The sequence below is a fragment of the Pseudophryne corroboree genome, chromosome 6 (genome assembly GCF_028390025.1).
Source record: "Pseudophryne corroboree isolate aPseCor3 chromosome 6, aPseCor3.hap2, whole genome shotgun sequence".
In the NCBI taxonomy this organism is placed as follows: domain Eukaryota; kingdom Metazoa; phylum Chordata; class Amphibia; order Anura; family Myobatrachidae; genus Pseudophryne; species Pseudophryne corroboree.
The window spans coordinates 260,619,817-260,637,484 of NC_086449.1; the positions used below are offsets into that span (position 1 = coordinate 260,619,817).

The 17,668-nt window shown below is 45.3% G+C and overlaps 1 protein-coding gene and 1 pseudogene across 1 annotated transcript in view; one reads left to right on the forward strand and one right to left on the reverse strand.

Annotated features, from left to right (window-relative positions):
* The window catches only part of ADAMTSL3 (ADAMTS like 3), a 788,444-nt gene that overhangs the window by 37,945 nt on the left and 732,831 nt on the right, over window positions 1-17,668 (reverse strand). The gene's annotated exons all lie outside the window — the stretch shown is intronic.
* LOC134936990 (5S ribosomal RNA) lies at window positions 13,076-13,194 on the forward strand (annotated as a pseudogene).

The window sequence follows — 17,668 nt, forward strand, 5'->3', positions numbered from 1 at the left end:
GACTGCGCAGGGCTGGGTCATTCCAGCCACAGTCGTTCGACCAACGGCGAAACTCAGTACAATAAACCTCTGCAGGATTTCTTCCTTGTTTGAGAGCGCGCAGCTGACTTTCAGCGGACGCCTCTCTATCTGGGTCATCATACAAAAGCCCTAAAGACTTAAAGAAAGTGTCTACTGACAACAACACAGGATCCTCTGCCCTTAAACCGAACGCCCAGGTCTGAGGATCCCCCTGGAGTAAAGAAATAATAATCCCAACCCGCTGAGATTCAGAACCAGAGGAAGTAGGTCTTAAACGGAAATAAAGTTTACAGGATTCTTTAAAACTAAAAAATTATTTTCTATCGCCAGAAAAACGGTCAGGCAAATGCATCTTTGGTTCAGGGACTACCTTTGGGGAGGCTCGCAAAAGATCTTCCTGCGACCTCACCCGAAGAGAAAGATCCTGAACCATCTGAGTAAGTTCTTGAATCTGATTGACTAAGAGCTGGCCAGGGTTTGGCCCTAAACCTGTCGGATTCATGAGGCCAAAATTTTTTAACAAAAACTGAATGAGAGGAAAAAATTAAAGCCCTGATTAATTTTAATTTTTTGGTATGGCCGGTAATAATGTTATGATTCCAGCACTCTGGTCTGAGGAGATCTTTTGTGAGGACCGGAGCACTGGAACGAAATGCTGGGGAAGGGAGCGGGAATGGAAAATAGCCCCTGGCGCCCTAACTCCGTTGTCTCACCCGTGCTGTCGGAAATCCCCTGCGAGACTATGGTTGCTTGAGCCCATGGCAGCCGCGTTTGAAGGGCGGATTATGTCTGCCCAACTCCGATGCCCCCCCAGGTCTTAATGAGAGACAAAGGGAAATCCGAGACAGGGTGATAACAAGGGGCCCTCTGACTAAACAACCAGGCCAGGGGCTACAAGCTAACTTAAAACTAGAATATGTGCGGAAACACTGCCAGGGAAAAGGACAACCAAAATATCCACTTGTCCACTTCTCCTACCCAGCACCGCTGAGTTCCAGAGAGGACTTGTGGAAGCGGAACCCTCCGCAAATGCTCCAAAAACAGAAAATATAAAGATAAAGCGGCTGAGCCGCAACACACGGCAGAGCCGCAACTCACGGAACACCACTTGATATACAAAGGTGATCAGTCAGGACAACTGGGGACCAAACGACTTCCTGGGATGAGATGACAACTCCCGAATACAGGACTTCTGAGGACAGGAATGACCGGATACAGCAGGACTGGAACAGACTCTCAGCAAACCAAAGCAGCATGCAGGAAGCTATTACCGGCGTCTGTGAGAAGTACTGGGAAGGTATTTAACAGGGAGTCCTCCAATCAGCTGCTTAGAGCCTGATTGGGAATAAATGCCGTGCAGCTGCCTTGCTGCACGGCCAGAGGACAAGTGTGTGTGCTTGTTAATTAGGCCCTGCAACGGGGAACGCGGTCCGCCCGTGGCGTCCCCGTTGCTAGGGTCCGTGCGGCTCAGCGCGCCCGGCGTCTAGCGTTGCTAGGGAGCCGGCGGCTGAATGCGCACGGCGTCCCTAGTTGCTAGGCGCCGGGCCGCGCGGACATGCAGACCCCGGCGCCTAACAGGTTCACGGTCGCCTGACCTCTGTGGTGCCGCTTTGGCTGTAACTTTCTTACCAAGGACTAAAATTACGTATGTCTCGAACTTCAGAGAGCTCTTGCTCCTTGATTCTCGTACATCCAACAAGGATCAACAACCCTCATCGAACGTGACACCTTGGATTTTGTAATATTCACTTGGATTCTAAGTTGTATTATGCTAAATGAAGGTTATTCATTTCTGATGTGGACCTGACTATTTTGTTGTATTTCTATTTTGTTCTTGAACCACAATTACTTATACTGGTTAGTCCTATGATTTGGGCTGGCTTTTGTCTAGATATCTCTTGCTTTGAAAAACATCTACAAATTGTATTGAATGAAGTCCTGCAAGTGACATTCACTCACATAATCACATTTACCACCTGTACCATATGTGAATTCATACATATCACATGCTGTATGACAACTGACTATGTGCTTCACGACTAGGAGAGTGTCATTTGTGTGACCAGAAAAAAAACTCAACACCAGCCAAACCCAACAAGGAGGGGGAGCTGCTGTAAAGTGTCTATTTTCTAGCCATGTCAAGTCATGTCAGTACAATTCTTCATGTGTTCCTGTTGACATTAACCTGTTTGAGTGGTACCAAGATACCAAGATGCTGCCAAGGCTAGAGTGTGTCTGCTTCTGAAGGAGTGTTTATAGAATGCATTGCATAAGCGTGGTGCTGAGAATATGAGCTCAAGGCTAGTGCCAGGGTTGTTCCTGTAAATTTCTGTGAAGAAAGTAGTGTGAAGTGCAGGGGCGTCAGAACGTTTTTCGGTTGGGGGGGGGCAAAATAAAATCTTAGTTTGGCGCCCCTAATTACTGTCCACCTTAGACGGGTTACTTGTACCTGTACTGATCTCTATGGAGCAGCTGGGAGTGAGTGGCCCCTTATATACATATCTGGTAGAACCCCCTAACACACAATTTGCCTGACAGAGCCCATTATAAACATTGTAGAGCGCCTCCTCCTCCTCCTCATTCATCTCTTCTCTCCTTTTCATCCCTGTTCTCCACTTCCCTACCCCACGGTCAGTATATATACACAGGGTGACAGAGGGACATACACAGCGTGACAGAGGGACATATACACTGGGTGACAGCAGCACGTATATACAGGGAGAAAGAGTGACATACACAGGGTGACAAACACAGGGTGACAGTGGCACGTATACACAGGGTGACAGCAGCACGTATATACAGGGAGACAGAGGGACATATACACATGGTGACAAACACGATGACAGTAACATGTACAGTATATACTGGGAGACAGAGGGACATACACAGGGAGACAGAGGGACATATACACAGGGTGACAAACTGATTGCTGGAAAGCACAAGGAAAGGCAGCCAATCACACTCCCCGCAGCTGCAGCTGTCACACAGCACCACATATACATCCAAAGAGAGGTATGCATACTTACTGTATGCTCAGTTTCTAATTGAGTGGCAGCTCTGACAGGGCTTTCAGGGACCATCCATTAATCTGCATGCCTACTTCCCTAATGCGGCTACAGTCGGGTCTAGAACGGTTCACACTGCCAGCGCCGCTTCCAGTGTGTAACAGCGATGGTCGTCACTGCTGCACCGCATGTCAACAGCAAGGTAGCAGTGCAGGGAGAGCGCCTCTACAGGCTGGCACCCAGAGCTGGCCCTTACTAATTTGATGCCCTAGGCAAGATTTTGGCTGCTGCCCCTAGTCCTGCCTCAAGTTCCAACTCTGACCCTGCAACCCTCTCCAAGCATAGGACCCATCACCCATCACCCAGCAGCACAGATCACAGCAGCAGCCAGCAACACCCATCACCCCTCTCCCATAGCAATCCTTATTTTGGTGCCCTGTGGCAGCAAAAATCATTGGCACCCCTACCCCTCATATTCTAAATAGGAACAGTGCACGCTGAAGGTGCATGTCCCTAAAAAAGGTGTGTTCTTTCTGGGAAGGGGAGTGGTCATACAATAATAAGAATTTACTTACCGATAATTCTATTTCTCGTAGTCCGTAGTGGATGCTGGGGACTCCGTAAGGACCATGGGGAATAGCGGCTCCGCAGGAGACTGGGCACATCTAAAGAAAGCTTTAGGACTATCTGGTGTGCACTGGCTCCTCCCCCTATGACCCTCCTCCAAGCCTCAGTTAGGATACTGTGCCCGGACGAGCGTACACAATAAGGAAGGATTTTGAATCCCGGGTAAGACTCATACCAGCCACACCAATCACACCGTACAACTTGTGATCTAAACCCAGTTAACAGCATGATAACAGAGGAGCCTCTAGAAAAGATGGCTCACTACAGCAATAACCCGATTTTTTGGTAACAATAACTATGTACCAGTATTGCAGACAATCCGCACTTGGGATGGGCGCCCAGCATCCACTACGGACTACGAGAAATAGAATTATCGGTAAGTAAATTCTTATTTTCTCTAACGTCCTAAGTGGATGCTGGGGACTCCGTAAGGACCATGGGGATTATACCAAAGCTCCCAAACGGGCGGGAGAGTGCGGATGACTCTGCAGCACCAAATGAGAGAACTCCAGGTCCTCCTCAGCCAGGATATCAATTTTGTAGAATTTTACAAACGTATTTGCTCCTGACCAAGTAGCTGCTCGGCAAAGTTGTAAAGCCGAGACCCCTCGGGCAGCCGCCCAAGATGAGCCCACCTTCCTTGTGGAGTGGGCATTTACCGATTTTTGGCTGTGGCACGCCTGCCACAGAATGTGCAAGCTGAATTGTACTACAAATCCAACGGGCAATAGTCTGCTTAGAAGCAGGAGCACCCAGCTTGTTGGGTGCATACAGGATAAACAGCGAGTCAGATTTCCTGACTCCAGCCGTCCTGGAAACATATATTTTCAGGGCCCTGACAACGTCTAGCAACTTGGAGTCCTCCAAGTCCCTAGTAGCCGCAGGCACCACAAATAGGTTGGTTCAGGTGAAACGCTGAAACCACCTTAGGGAGAAACGGAGGACGAGTCCTCAATTCCGCCCTGTCCGAATGGAAAATCAGATAAGGGCTTTTTCAGGATAAAGCCGCCAATTCTGACACACGCCTGGCCCAGGCCAGGGCCAACAGCATGACCACTTTCCATGTGAGATATTTTAACTCCACAGATTTAAGTGGTTCAAACCAATGTGACTTTTGGAACCCAAAACTACAATGAGATCCCAAAGTGCCACTGGAGGCACGAAAGGAGGCTGTATATGCAGTACCCCTTTTACAAACGTCTGAACTTCAGGGACTGAAGCTCGTTCTTTTTGGAAGAAAATTGACAGGGCCGAAATTTGAACCTTAATGGACCCCAATTTCAGGCCCATAGACACTCCTGTTTGCAGGAAATGTAGGAATCGACCCAGTTGAATTTCCTCCGTCGGGCCTTACTGGCCTCGCACCACGCAACATATTTTCGCCAATTGCGGTGATAATGTTTTTGCGGTTACATCCTTCCTGGCTTTGATCAGGATAGGGATGACTTCAACCGGAATGCCTTTTTTCCTTCAGGATCCGGCGTTCAACCACCATGCCGTCAAACGCAGCCGCGGTAAGTCTAGGAACAGACAGGGTCCTTGCTGGAGCAGGTCCCTTCTTAGAGGTAGAGGCCACGGATCCTCCGTGAGCATCTCTTGAAGTTTCGGTTACCAAGTCCTTCTTGGCCAATCCGGAGCCACGAATATAGTGCTTACTCCTCTCCATCTTATCAATCTCAGTACCTTGGGTATGAGAGGCAGAGGAGGGAACACATACCCTGACTGGTACACCCACGGTGTTACCAGAGCGTCTACAGCTATTGCCTGAGGGTCCCTGGACCTGGCGCAATACCTGTCAAGTTTTTCCCAACGGTTTATAATCATGTGGAAGACTTCTGGGTGAAGTCCCCACTCTCCCGGGTGGAGGTCGTGCTGAGGAAGTCTGCTTCCCAGTTGTCCACTCCCGGAATGAATACTGCTGACAGTGCTATCACATGATTTTCCGCCCAGCGAAGAATCCTTGCAGCTTCTGCCATTGCCCCCCTGCTTCTTGTGCCACCCTGTCTGTTTACGTGGGTGACTGCCGTGATGTTGTCCGACTGGATCAACACCGGCTGACCTTGAAGCAGAGGTCTTGCTAAGCTTAGAGCATTGTAAATGTCCCTTAGCTTCAGGATATTTATGTGAAGTGATGTCTCCAGGCTTGACCATAAGCCCTGGATATTCCTTCCCTGTGTGACTGCTCCCCAGCCTCGCAGGCTGGCATCCGTGGTCACCAGGACCCAGTCCTGAATGCCGAATCTGCGGCCCTCTAGAAGATGAGCACTCTGCAACCACCACAAGAGGGACACCCATGTCCTTGGTGACAGGGTTATCCGCTGATGCATCTGAAGATGCGACCCGGACCATTTGTCCAGCAGGTCCCACTGGAAAGTTCTTGCGTGGAATCTGCCGAATGGGATTGCTTCGTAGGAAGCCACCATTTTACCCAGAACCCTTGTGCATTGATGCACTGAAACTTGGCTCGGTTTTAGGAGGTTCCTGACTAGCTCGGATAACTCCCTGGCTTTCTTCTCCGGGAGATACACCTTTTTCTGGACTGTGTCCAGGATCATCCCTAGGAACAGAAGACAAGTCGTCGGAACCAGCTGCGATTTTGGAATATTGAGAATCCAATCGTGCTGCCGCAACACTACCTGAGATAGTGCTACACCGACCTCCAACTGTTCCCTGGATCTTACCCTTATCAGGGAATTGTCCAAGTAAGGGATAACTAAAATTCCCTTCCTTCGAAGGAATATCATCATTTCGGCCATTACCTTGGTAAAGACCCGGGGTGCCGTGGACCATCCATACGGCAGCGTCTGAACTGATAGTGACAGTTCTGTACCATAAACCTGAGGTACCCTTGGTGAGAAGGGTAAATTTTGACATGAAGGTAAGCATCCTTGATGTCCCGAGACATCATGTAGTCCCCTTCTTCCAGGTTCGCAATCACTGCTCTGAGTGACTCAATCTTGAATTTGAACCTCTGTATGTAAGTGTTCAAAGATTTTAGATTTAGAATCGGTCTCACCGAGCCGTCCGGCTTCGGTACCACAACAGTGTGGAATAATACCCCGTTCCCTGTTGCAGGAGGGGTACCTTGATTATCACCTGCTGGGAATACAGCTTGTGAATGGCTCCCAAAACTGTCTCCCTGTCAGAAGGAGACATCGGTAAAGCCGACTTTAGGAAACGGCGAGGGGGAGACGTCTCGAATTCTAATTTGTACCCCTGAGATATCACCTGAAGGATCCAGGGGTCTACTTGCGAGTGAGCCCACTGCGCGCTGAAATTCATTGAGCCGGGCCCCCCACCGTGCCTGATTCTGCTTGTAAAGCCCCAGCGTATACTGAGGGCTTGGCAGAGGCGGGAGAGGGTTTCTGTTCCTGGGAACTGGCTGATTTCTGCAGCCTTTTTCCTCTCCCTCTGTCACGGGGCAGAAATGAGGAACCTTTTGCCCGCTTGTCCACGAAAAGACTGCGCCTGATAATACGGCGTCTTCTCATGTTGAGAGGCGACCTGGGGTACAAACGTGGATTTCCCAGCTGTTGCCGTGGCCACCAGGTCTGAAAGACCGACCCCAAATAACTCCTCCCCTTAATAAGGCAATACTTCCAAATGCCGTTTGGAATACGCATCACCTGACCACTGACGTGTCCATAACCCTCTACTGGTAGAAATGGACAACGCACTTAGACTTGATGCCAGTCGGCAAATATTCCGCTGTGCATCACGCATATATAGAAATGCATCTTTTAAATGCTCTATAGGCAAAAATATACTGTCCCTATCTAGGGTATCAATATTTTCAGTCAGGGAATCCGACCACGCCAACCCAGCACTGCACATCCAGGCTGAGGCGATTGCTGGTCGCAGTATAACACCAGTATGTGTGTAAATACATTTTAGGATACCCTCCTGCTTTCTATCAGCAGGATCCTTAAGGGCGGCCATCTCAGGAGAGGGTAGAGCCCTTACAAGCGTGTGAGCGCTTTATCCACCCTAGGGGGTGTTTCCCAACGCACCCTAACCTCTGGCGGGAAAGGATATAATGCCAATAACATTTTAGAAATTATCAGTTGTTATCGGGGGAAACCCACGCATCATCCCACACCTCATTTAATTTCTCAGATTCAGGAAAACTACAGGTAGTTTTTCCTCACCGAACATAATACCCCTTTTTGGTGGTACTCGTATTATCAGAAATGTGTAAAACATTTTTCATTGCCTCAATCATGTAACGTGTGGCCCTACTGGAAGTCACATTTGTCTCTTCACCGTCGACACTGGAGTCAGTATCCGTGTCGGCGTCTATATCTGCCATCTGAGGTAACGGGCGCTTTAGAGCCCCTGACGGCCTATGAGACGTCTGGACAGGCACAAGCTGAGTAGCCGGCTGTCTCATGTCAACCACTGTCTTTTATACAGAGCTGACACTGTCACGTAATTTCTTCCAACAGTTCATCCACTCAGGTGTCGACCCCCTAGGGGGTGACATCACTATTACAGGCAATCTGCTCCATCTCCACATCATTTTCCTCCTCATACATGTCGACACAAAAGTACCGACATACAGCACACACACAGGGAATGCTCTGATAGAGGACAGGACCCCACTAGCCCTTTGGGGAGACAGAGGGAGAGTTTGCCAGCACACACCAGAGCGCTATATATATACAGGGATAACCTTATATAAGTGTTTTTCCCCTTATAGCTGCTGTATAGTTAATACTGCGCCTAATTAGTGCCCCCCTCTCTTTTTTAACCCTTTCTGTAGTGTAGTGACTGCAGGGGAGAGCCAGGGAGCTTCCCTCCAACGGAGCTGTGAGGGAAAATGGCGCCAGTGTGCTGAGGAGATAGGCTCCGCCCCCTTATCGGCGGCCTTATCTCCCGTTTTTCTATGTATTCTGGCAGGGGTTAAATGCATCCATATAGCCCAGGAGCTATATGTGATGCATTTTTTTTGCCATCCAAGGTGTTTTTATTGCGTCTCAGGGCGCCCCCCCCCCCAGCGCCCTGCACCCTCAGTGACCGGAGTGTGAAGTGTGCTGAGAGCAATGGCGCACAGCTGCAGTGCTGTGCGCTACCTTGTTGAAGACAGGACGTCTTCTGCCGCCGATTTTCCGGACCTCTTCTGCCTTCTGGCTCTGTAAGGGGGCCGGCGGCGCGGCTCTGGGACCCATCCAAGCTGGGCCTGTGATCGTCCCTCTGGAGCTAATGTCCAGTAGCCTAAGAAGCCCAATCCACTCTGCACGCAGGTGAGTTCGCTTCTTCTCCCCTTAGTCCCTCGATGCAGTGAGCCTGTTGCCAGCAGGTCTCACTGAAAATAAAAAACCTAAACTAAAACTTTCACTAAGAAGCTCAGGAGAGCCCCTAGTGTGCACCCTTCTCGTTCGGGCACAGAGATCTAACTGAGGCTTGGAGGAGGGTCATAGGGGGAGGAGCCAGTGCACACCAGATAGTCCTAAAGCTTTCTTTAGATGTGCCCAGTCTCCTGCGGAGCCGCTATTCCCCATGGTCCTTACGGAGTCCCCAGCATCCACTTAGGACGTTAGAGAAAGTACCCTTAATTGAAATTACGTCACACAGTAGTGCAACCTTATTCATATTATAATACACGATAGTGTCCCTGTTCACTTTACGCAACTTAATAGTGTCCGTTATTCACATTACACCGCACCGTATCGCTCCTTATATACATTACACCGTACAGTATCACTCCACGCTGTATCGCTCCTTATACACATTACACCGCACTGTATCGCTCCTTATACAAATTACACTACACCGTATCGCTCCTTATATAAATTACATCACACCGTATCGCTCCTTATACAAATTACACCACACCGTATCGCTCCTTATACAAATTACACCACACCGTATTGCTCCTTATATAAATTACATCACACCGTATCGCTCCTTATATAAATTACACCACACCGTATCGCTCCTTATATAAATTACACCACACCGTATTGCTCCTTATATAAATTACATCACACTGTATCGCTCCTTATATAAATTAAACCACACCGTATCGCTCCTTATACATATTACACCACACCGTATTGCTCCATATATAAATTACACCACACCGTATCGCTCCTTATAAAAATTAAACCACACCGTATCGCTCCTTATACAAATTACACCACACCGTATCGCTTCTTATATAAATTACACCACACCGTATCGCTCCTTATACAAATTACACCACACCGTATCGCTCCTTATACAAATTACACCACACCGTATCGCTCCTTATATAAATTACACCACACAGTATCGCTCCTTATACAAATTACACCACACCGTTATCGCTCCTTATATAAATTACACCACACCGTTATCGCTTCTTATATAAATTACACCACACCGTATTGCTCCTTATATAAATTACATCACACTGTATCGCTCCTTATATAAATTACATCACACTGTATCGCTCCTTATACATATTACACCACACCGTATTGCTCCATATATAAATTACACCACACCGTATTGCTCCATATATAAATTACACCACACCGTATCGCTCCTTATACAAATTAAACCACACCGTATCGCTCCTTATACAAATTACACCACACCGTATCGCTTCTTATATAAATTACACCACACCGTATCGCTCCTTATACAAATTACACCACACCGTATCGCTCCTTATACAAATTACACCACACCGTATCGCTCCTTATATAAATTACACCACACCGTTATCGCTTCTTATATAAATTACACCACACCGTATTGCTCCTTATATAAATTACATCACACTGTATCGCTCCTTATATAAATTACATCACACTGTATCGCTCCTTATACATATTACACCACACCGTATTGCTCCATATATAAATTACACCACACCGTATCGCTCCTTATATAAATTACACCACACCGTATTGCTCCTTATATAAATTACATCACACTGTATCGCTCCTTATATAAATTACACCACACCGTATCGCTCCTTATACATATTACACCACACCGTATTGCTCCATATATAAATTACACAACACCGTATCGCTCCTTATACAAATTACACCACACCGTATCGCACCTTATATAAATTACACCACACCGTATTGCTCCTTATATAAATTAAACCACACCGTATCGCTCCTTATATAAATTACACCACACTGTATCGCTCCTTATATAAATTACACCACACTGTATCGCTCCTTATATAAATTACACCACACCGTATTGCTCCTTATATAAATTACATCACACTGTATCGCTCCTTATATAAATTACACCACACCGTATTGCTCCTTATATAAATTACATCACACTGTATCGCTCCTTATATAAATTACACCACACCGTATCGCTCCTTATACAAATTACACCACACTGTATTGCTCCTTATATAAATTAAACCACACCGTATCGCTCCTTATATAAATTACACCACACTGTATCGCTCCTTATATAAATTACACCACACTGTATCGCTCCTTATATAAATTACACCACACCGTATTGCTCCTTATATAAATTACATCACACTGTATCGCTCCTTATATAAATTACACCACACCGTATTGCTCCTTATATAAATTACATCACACTGTATCGCTCCTTATATAAATTACACCACACCGTATCGCTCCTTATACAAATTACACCACACTGTATTGCTCCTTATATAAATTAAACCACACCGTATCGCTCCTTATATAAATTACACCACACTGTATCGCTCCTTATATAAATTACACCACACTGTATCGCTCCTTATATAAATTACACCACACCGTATTGCTCCTTATATAAATTACATCACACTGTATCGCTCCTTATATAAATTACACCACACCGTATTGCTCCTTATATAAATTACATCACACTGTATCGCTCCTTATATAAATTACACCACACCGTATCGCTCCTTATACAAATTACACCACACTGTATTGCTCCTTATATAAATTAAACCACACCGTATCGCACCTTATATAAATTACACCACACTGTATCGCTCCTTATATAAATTACACCACACCGTATTGCTCCTTATATAAATTACATCACACCGTATCGCACCTTATATAAATTACACCACACCGTTATCGCTCCTTATATAAATTACACCACACCGTTATCGCTCCTTATATAAATTACACCACACCGTATCGCTCCTTATATAAATTAAACCACACCGTATCGCTCCTTATATAAATTACACCACACCGTATCGCTCCTTATACATATTACTCCACACCGTATAGCTCAATATACAAATTACACCACACCGTATCGCTCCTTATACAAATTACACCACACCGTTATCGCTCCTTACATAAAATACACCACACCGTATTGCTCCTTATATAAATTAAACCACACCGTATCGCTCCTTAAATAAATTACACCACACTGTATCGCTCCTAATATAAATTACACCGCCCCTCATACAGAAACTCTGCCCTCTCCGACCACAGCTCACCTGACCCAGCAGAATAGATCACACCCAAGAGCAATCACACCAATGGCCCCTCACCCAGCCAACACACAATACCCGTATATCCACCACAGCAGGCAGTTCGGCACCCATAACTTCAAGCTGAGCTGACTATAAGTTTAAACAAAACATTTTTTTACAAAAGTAAAGCATACTGGCTAGCTGTGTGTCTGTGCTTAAGTCTCTGCTCCCTGTGCGGGTGGGGGGCGGCCGCGCGCGCGGAGGATAACAGCGGCTCCGTGGTTGGCAGGCTGTAGTGTAAGGACTGGGAGTCAGTGTTTGGGAGGAGGAGGAGCTGTTGCGGCTGAGCAAACGCAGCAGCCCTCCTCCAGTGCCCATTTTTATTTTCTGCCCTTACTGCTCTGCTTCCCGCTCCAGCTGCTGGCTGCTGTATAAGCACAGCACATCCCGGACACATAGCAACAGCGGTCGCCTCACTAAGCAATAATGCGGCCGCTGCTGTATAACACGCTGTTGTACGAGCTGCCCGATCGGAGCCGAGCTCCGATCGCGGTAGTGATAAGCAGTGATACAGAGGGGGGACGGAGGTTACCGGTGTACGACCTACTGGATGCACCGTGTGCCGCATTTTCATGCTGTTGATCCGTGAACGGTGCCACACACCAGTGGCCGCGTTATTGCTAAGGGAGGCAGGCGCCCGCTGTATGGCCGGAACGTGTTGTGCACATCTAGAGAGGAGGGCAATCATGGGTCCGGGTGGATGGCGCCTCTCTCATTTTTGGGGGGAGCGAGCTGCCCCCTTGCCCCCCCCATTCCGACGCCCCTGGTGAAGTGTGCAGTGTTGTCTCGTGAGAGACTGTTCACTGTCATCCAGATGCGAGACCACTCTCTGCAATGCCCACAGTAACAGAGAATCTGCGCTATTAACTGGACAGCAGAAGTACTCTTGTTGCTCATCCTCTATTACACTCTCTCATTTGTGTCCTAGTGTTTCAATTACTGCCATATTTCAGCGGAAACGCCAAATCTCATCCGATCTTGGAAGCTAAGCGTTGATAAGCCTGATTAGTACCCAGCTGGGTGACCACTTGGGAATATCAGGTGCAGTAAAGATTTAACCTCTGATCACAAACAGCAGAAGTGTTAGAGCAACTTCTGAATCTTCAAAGTCTGTACCTATTTCTTGGCTACTCCCTTAATAACCTTAGATCATTACTAATATTTTTTTGGCAATCTTTGTTTTTGTTTTTTTATGAATTTCGTTTGGAATCAAATTCTTACAAACGTCTTTTTACCCTAGGATCTTCTCTGTAGCAAACATAGCTTCTACCAGGGGATTACCATTAGTTAATTATCATTTCAATTGTGAATTATATAATTATACTTACTTGTGCCCTCTATCTTGATCAATTAGGCCAATAAGATTTCTAATAACCTACTATCACTTCAATTGTGATTACATTTCAATTTCATTTATTTGTGCCCTTTATCTTGATCACCCAGACATATATTTGTTTTGTATATATATTTCACCACAGGTGCTCCTAATTTACTATCAGGTTTATCCTGATCTTTGCTAATTCATTTTGAATCAGATTCCTCTTTCCCTGTGTGGAATTTATCAACTATTGTATTTATATACTTTATACATTTGAACACATTCTTCTGTGGAGATTGTTACCAATATATGTATACTCTGTGTATTTGAACATTTGTCTGTATCAAACCTCCTTTTTTTATGCGGAACTAAATTAAAAGTTACGTTTTAATACATTTACAATTTTCAAAGTGTGCCCCAACACAGAGTCTTTCTTTTTTCTCTTTCCTATCCAATTTATTACTGACTCTGGGAGCACCACCAACCTATAATAATTATCAGGTACCTTTTCAAAGGATCTCTATGCTTAGAATAGTTGGTCAGTTTAACAGTTTTCTACAAGTTTTGTACAAACCCATGTTCATTGCTATAATAACCTTCCTGTGCGGAACCAAACCAAACCTCTCTGTTAACAGTGTAGTAAGTTCGTAATAGGTGTATAACTTCTATTTCCTTTTTCTCTGGATGAGGGGGTGCGTACTGTACGTTGGTGTACAGAAAACAGGATATCCAATAAAGAAGTGTCCTTAGCTTCTAAAGGTGATTCAGGGGGTTATACTACAAGTAAACCAGTGATGGAAATGGTGGGCGTACCCAACTCACACGGAATAGTGCGTGGACCTATACGTAAAGGTATCTTTAAAGTGGTCCCAGTCCAAAAAATTAGGGTAGGGATGGCTTGGTGTGTACCGTACTCACGTTAAAACGTGATGTGCCTCTCATGTAAAGGTATCTTTATTATCCCTTTTCTGCGTTTCCTCCTATTCCTCCAAACAGGACACTCGAATGGTTCTTATCCTCGAGAGTGGGAAAAAGGAGACAGGAAAACGGCTGATAGTGTAGTAAGTACGTCGTGATAGGTGACCATTAAAAAGAGGGTAACCCCTCTAACCTTATTCCTTTCATGGAGAGGTGCGTACCGTACTCACATCTGTGTAGAAAGGGTGAAAACACATAAAGGTATCTTTACTCCTATCAGTGGTTCATAGATCTTAGTCCTGATAATATCATACAAGGCCACTTTCACACAGGTAGGACAGATGATGAAAATGATGGGCGTACCCAACTCACACTAGATGATGTGGAGACTTGTACATAAAGGTATCTTTGAGATGGTCCTAATAGTTCTCGGTCCCGAACTCCACTCCTCTCACATTTTGCGTATGGAAAAAACAAAAACCAGGTGCCACAAAATGAGAAGGTGAAGTAGTATCACACGAATAAAAAGAATTTATTAATGGAACATGTAAAACAACATGAAAAATCAATTTCAGAAAAAGGGATATGAAACCAAAATATTGGATGAACCATATGAAAAATACCAGCAAGTGGATAGAGAACTGATAAGACCCACCGAACCCATAGAGAAACGGAGAAAGGGAGGCGATGACAATATGGTGACTTTTATCAGCAAGTATAACAGCCAGTACAGGGGATTCGAACATATTGTAAGGAAGAATTGGGGATTGCTTCTTCAGGACCCTATACTGAAACAATATATACCGGATAAGCCACGATTTATATATCGGAAGGCAGACAATCTACGGAAACATCTAGTAAAAAGTGCATTGGAGGTCCCTAAGAAAATCACCACAATTAAGAGCAAGGTCTTTTATAGGTGTGGCTCATGCCAAATGTGCCGTAATTGTAAAAGCAGTACATCAGTCGTAACTAGCTATACATCTACCAGTAACCAGAAGAAATACGACATTAAAGAATTTATAACATGTGACAGCAAAAATGTAGTTTACCTCGTACAATGTAAATGCAACAAACAATACGTAGGCAGAACAACCAGAAAATTAAAAGAGAGAATGAGTGAGCACCTTAGAAACATAAAGAAAGGTCTCCCAACACATGGAATCTCCGCCCATTTTAAAGAGGAACACAACTGCAAACCTTCGGAAATAGCTTCCTTTTGTGGCATTCAAGTTGTGTCAGGGAATTGGAGAAAAGGTGATGTGGAAGAAAGACTTGCCCGAACCGAAAAGAGGAGCATTTTTAATTTGGGCACCTTGAAACCTAGGGGTCTTAATTTAGAATTTGAAACGAAATGGTTCCTCTGATGATCCTGGATCATCATCAAGTGATTCCTCTGATGTCCTTATAATTACTTCCTAATCCACTTCTCCACTCCAATTTTGCCCCTCCCACCCATCTTTATATTTATGTTTCACCAGCTCAATAACAATTATCTATTTTCTTTTTTTACCATTTAATTTTGGTCAGTTGTGCTTATACGTGTATTATTAGTATTGATATATAGAGATGGATGTACATATCCCGCCAATATTTTTTCATATTTTAACGTTACTGTATTTTTTACTTATGTGTCGTTCTTATATTTCATGGATCAATCCCATTCACGAGGGAGTTATTGAGGATGTACTAGGAGTGCATAACCAATTACTGGAGCGCACAGTCCACGGATAGCGGCTGTGCGTTCCAAATGATAACAATGGCCTGCAGTGTATAGGAGGCCATTGTTATCATTTGGAACGCACAGCCGCTATCCGTGGACTGTGCGCTCCAGTAATTGGTTATGCACTCCTTCCTCTGCTTGTGGAACGCATGACTATCACTTCCGTGACATGCGTTCCAGCGCCTCAGCAGCATTGGATGATCTCACTGTTCCACGTGAGATCACTGTTCTGGCGGACAGCTGAAAAACCATTCGCATCACACTCACTATCGAATGTTTTTCCCATTCTGTGCAGTGTGTGCAGTGTGTGCTTAGCTCAATACTTACTCCTCCAGTGCGAAGAAATCAGGCTGATCGGGGCCGGAGCTGACGTCACACACCCATCCTGAAAGGTCTTGGGAATGCCTGCGTTTATCCAGACACTCCCAGAAAATGGTCAGTTACCACCCACAAACATCCTCTTCATGTCAATCACCTTTCAAACGCCCGTGTGAGCGAATTTTTTGCATCATACTGTCGCTGTTCTGCGACATGCGTGCGCATTGCAGTGCATACACATGCGCAGTAGTTCGATAATCGCCTGCTGTGTGAAAACACACAGCAGCAATCAGGTCTGAATTGGGACCATAGACAGTCCATATCAATAGAAAACATAGTGAATATCGCACCATGTGTATACAGCTTGCGATGCCGATGTGCGCTACCGCGGGGTCGGTATCGTAAGAAAAAATAAGACTGTATGCGGCTTAACAGTCCATGTTTTAGTGACGGCCACGTTTGAGCACAGGTGACTTAATTAGTTCCTCAGTTATTTTGATTTAACCATCTGTGCTGAACCTTGGATATCACTAAAACCTGCACTGTTGGTGCGCCTTGAGGACCGTGGTTGGGAATGCCTGCTGTAGGGAGTTTTCCACCATTATAGTTCTGTAAATGTTTAACACAAGATATGGACAAGTAATTCTTAATACTATTAGGGTCATTTAGGTAGAGCAAGAACTACACTGTGCTGGACATGTATATGTGAGCAACTGCACTTTTTATAGGGGTTGCCACTCTCAGCACATGGTACAGTATATCAGATGGGCATAATTATTGCAAGCTGGTGATTCTGTTAAAAATAATGACACCGGACAATGTCACTACTAATACATACAGTGCCATCACATTTTCCATCATGACTTCCAACTTTCATATTTTTCTGCCTAGGGGGTCTATTCATTAATATTTATAAGGGCCCGGTGGAATCTGACTCGTTGGGATATACAACGGCAAATACAATTCTACTGGAGCAACTTCTCTGGAAAGCAGCCGCAATGTGAAGCACTAACACTGAAACTTATGTTGCTAATACTAGAGGTGAAAGATTACACTGAAGTGCAGTGTTGTACTGCACATACACTATATGGACAAAAGTATTTGGCCACACCTGTTAATTATTGAATTCAGGTGTTTCAATCAGACCCGTTGCCACAGGTGTATAAAATCGAGCACCTAGGCATGCAGCATCCATTTGCAAACATTTGTGATACAAAATGGGTTGTCCTGAAGAGCTCAGTGACTTCAAG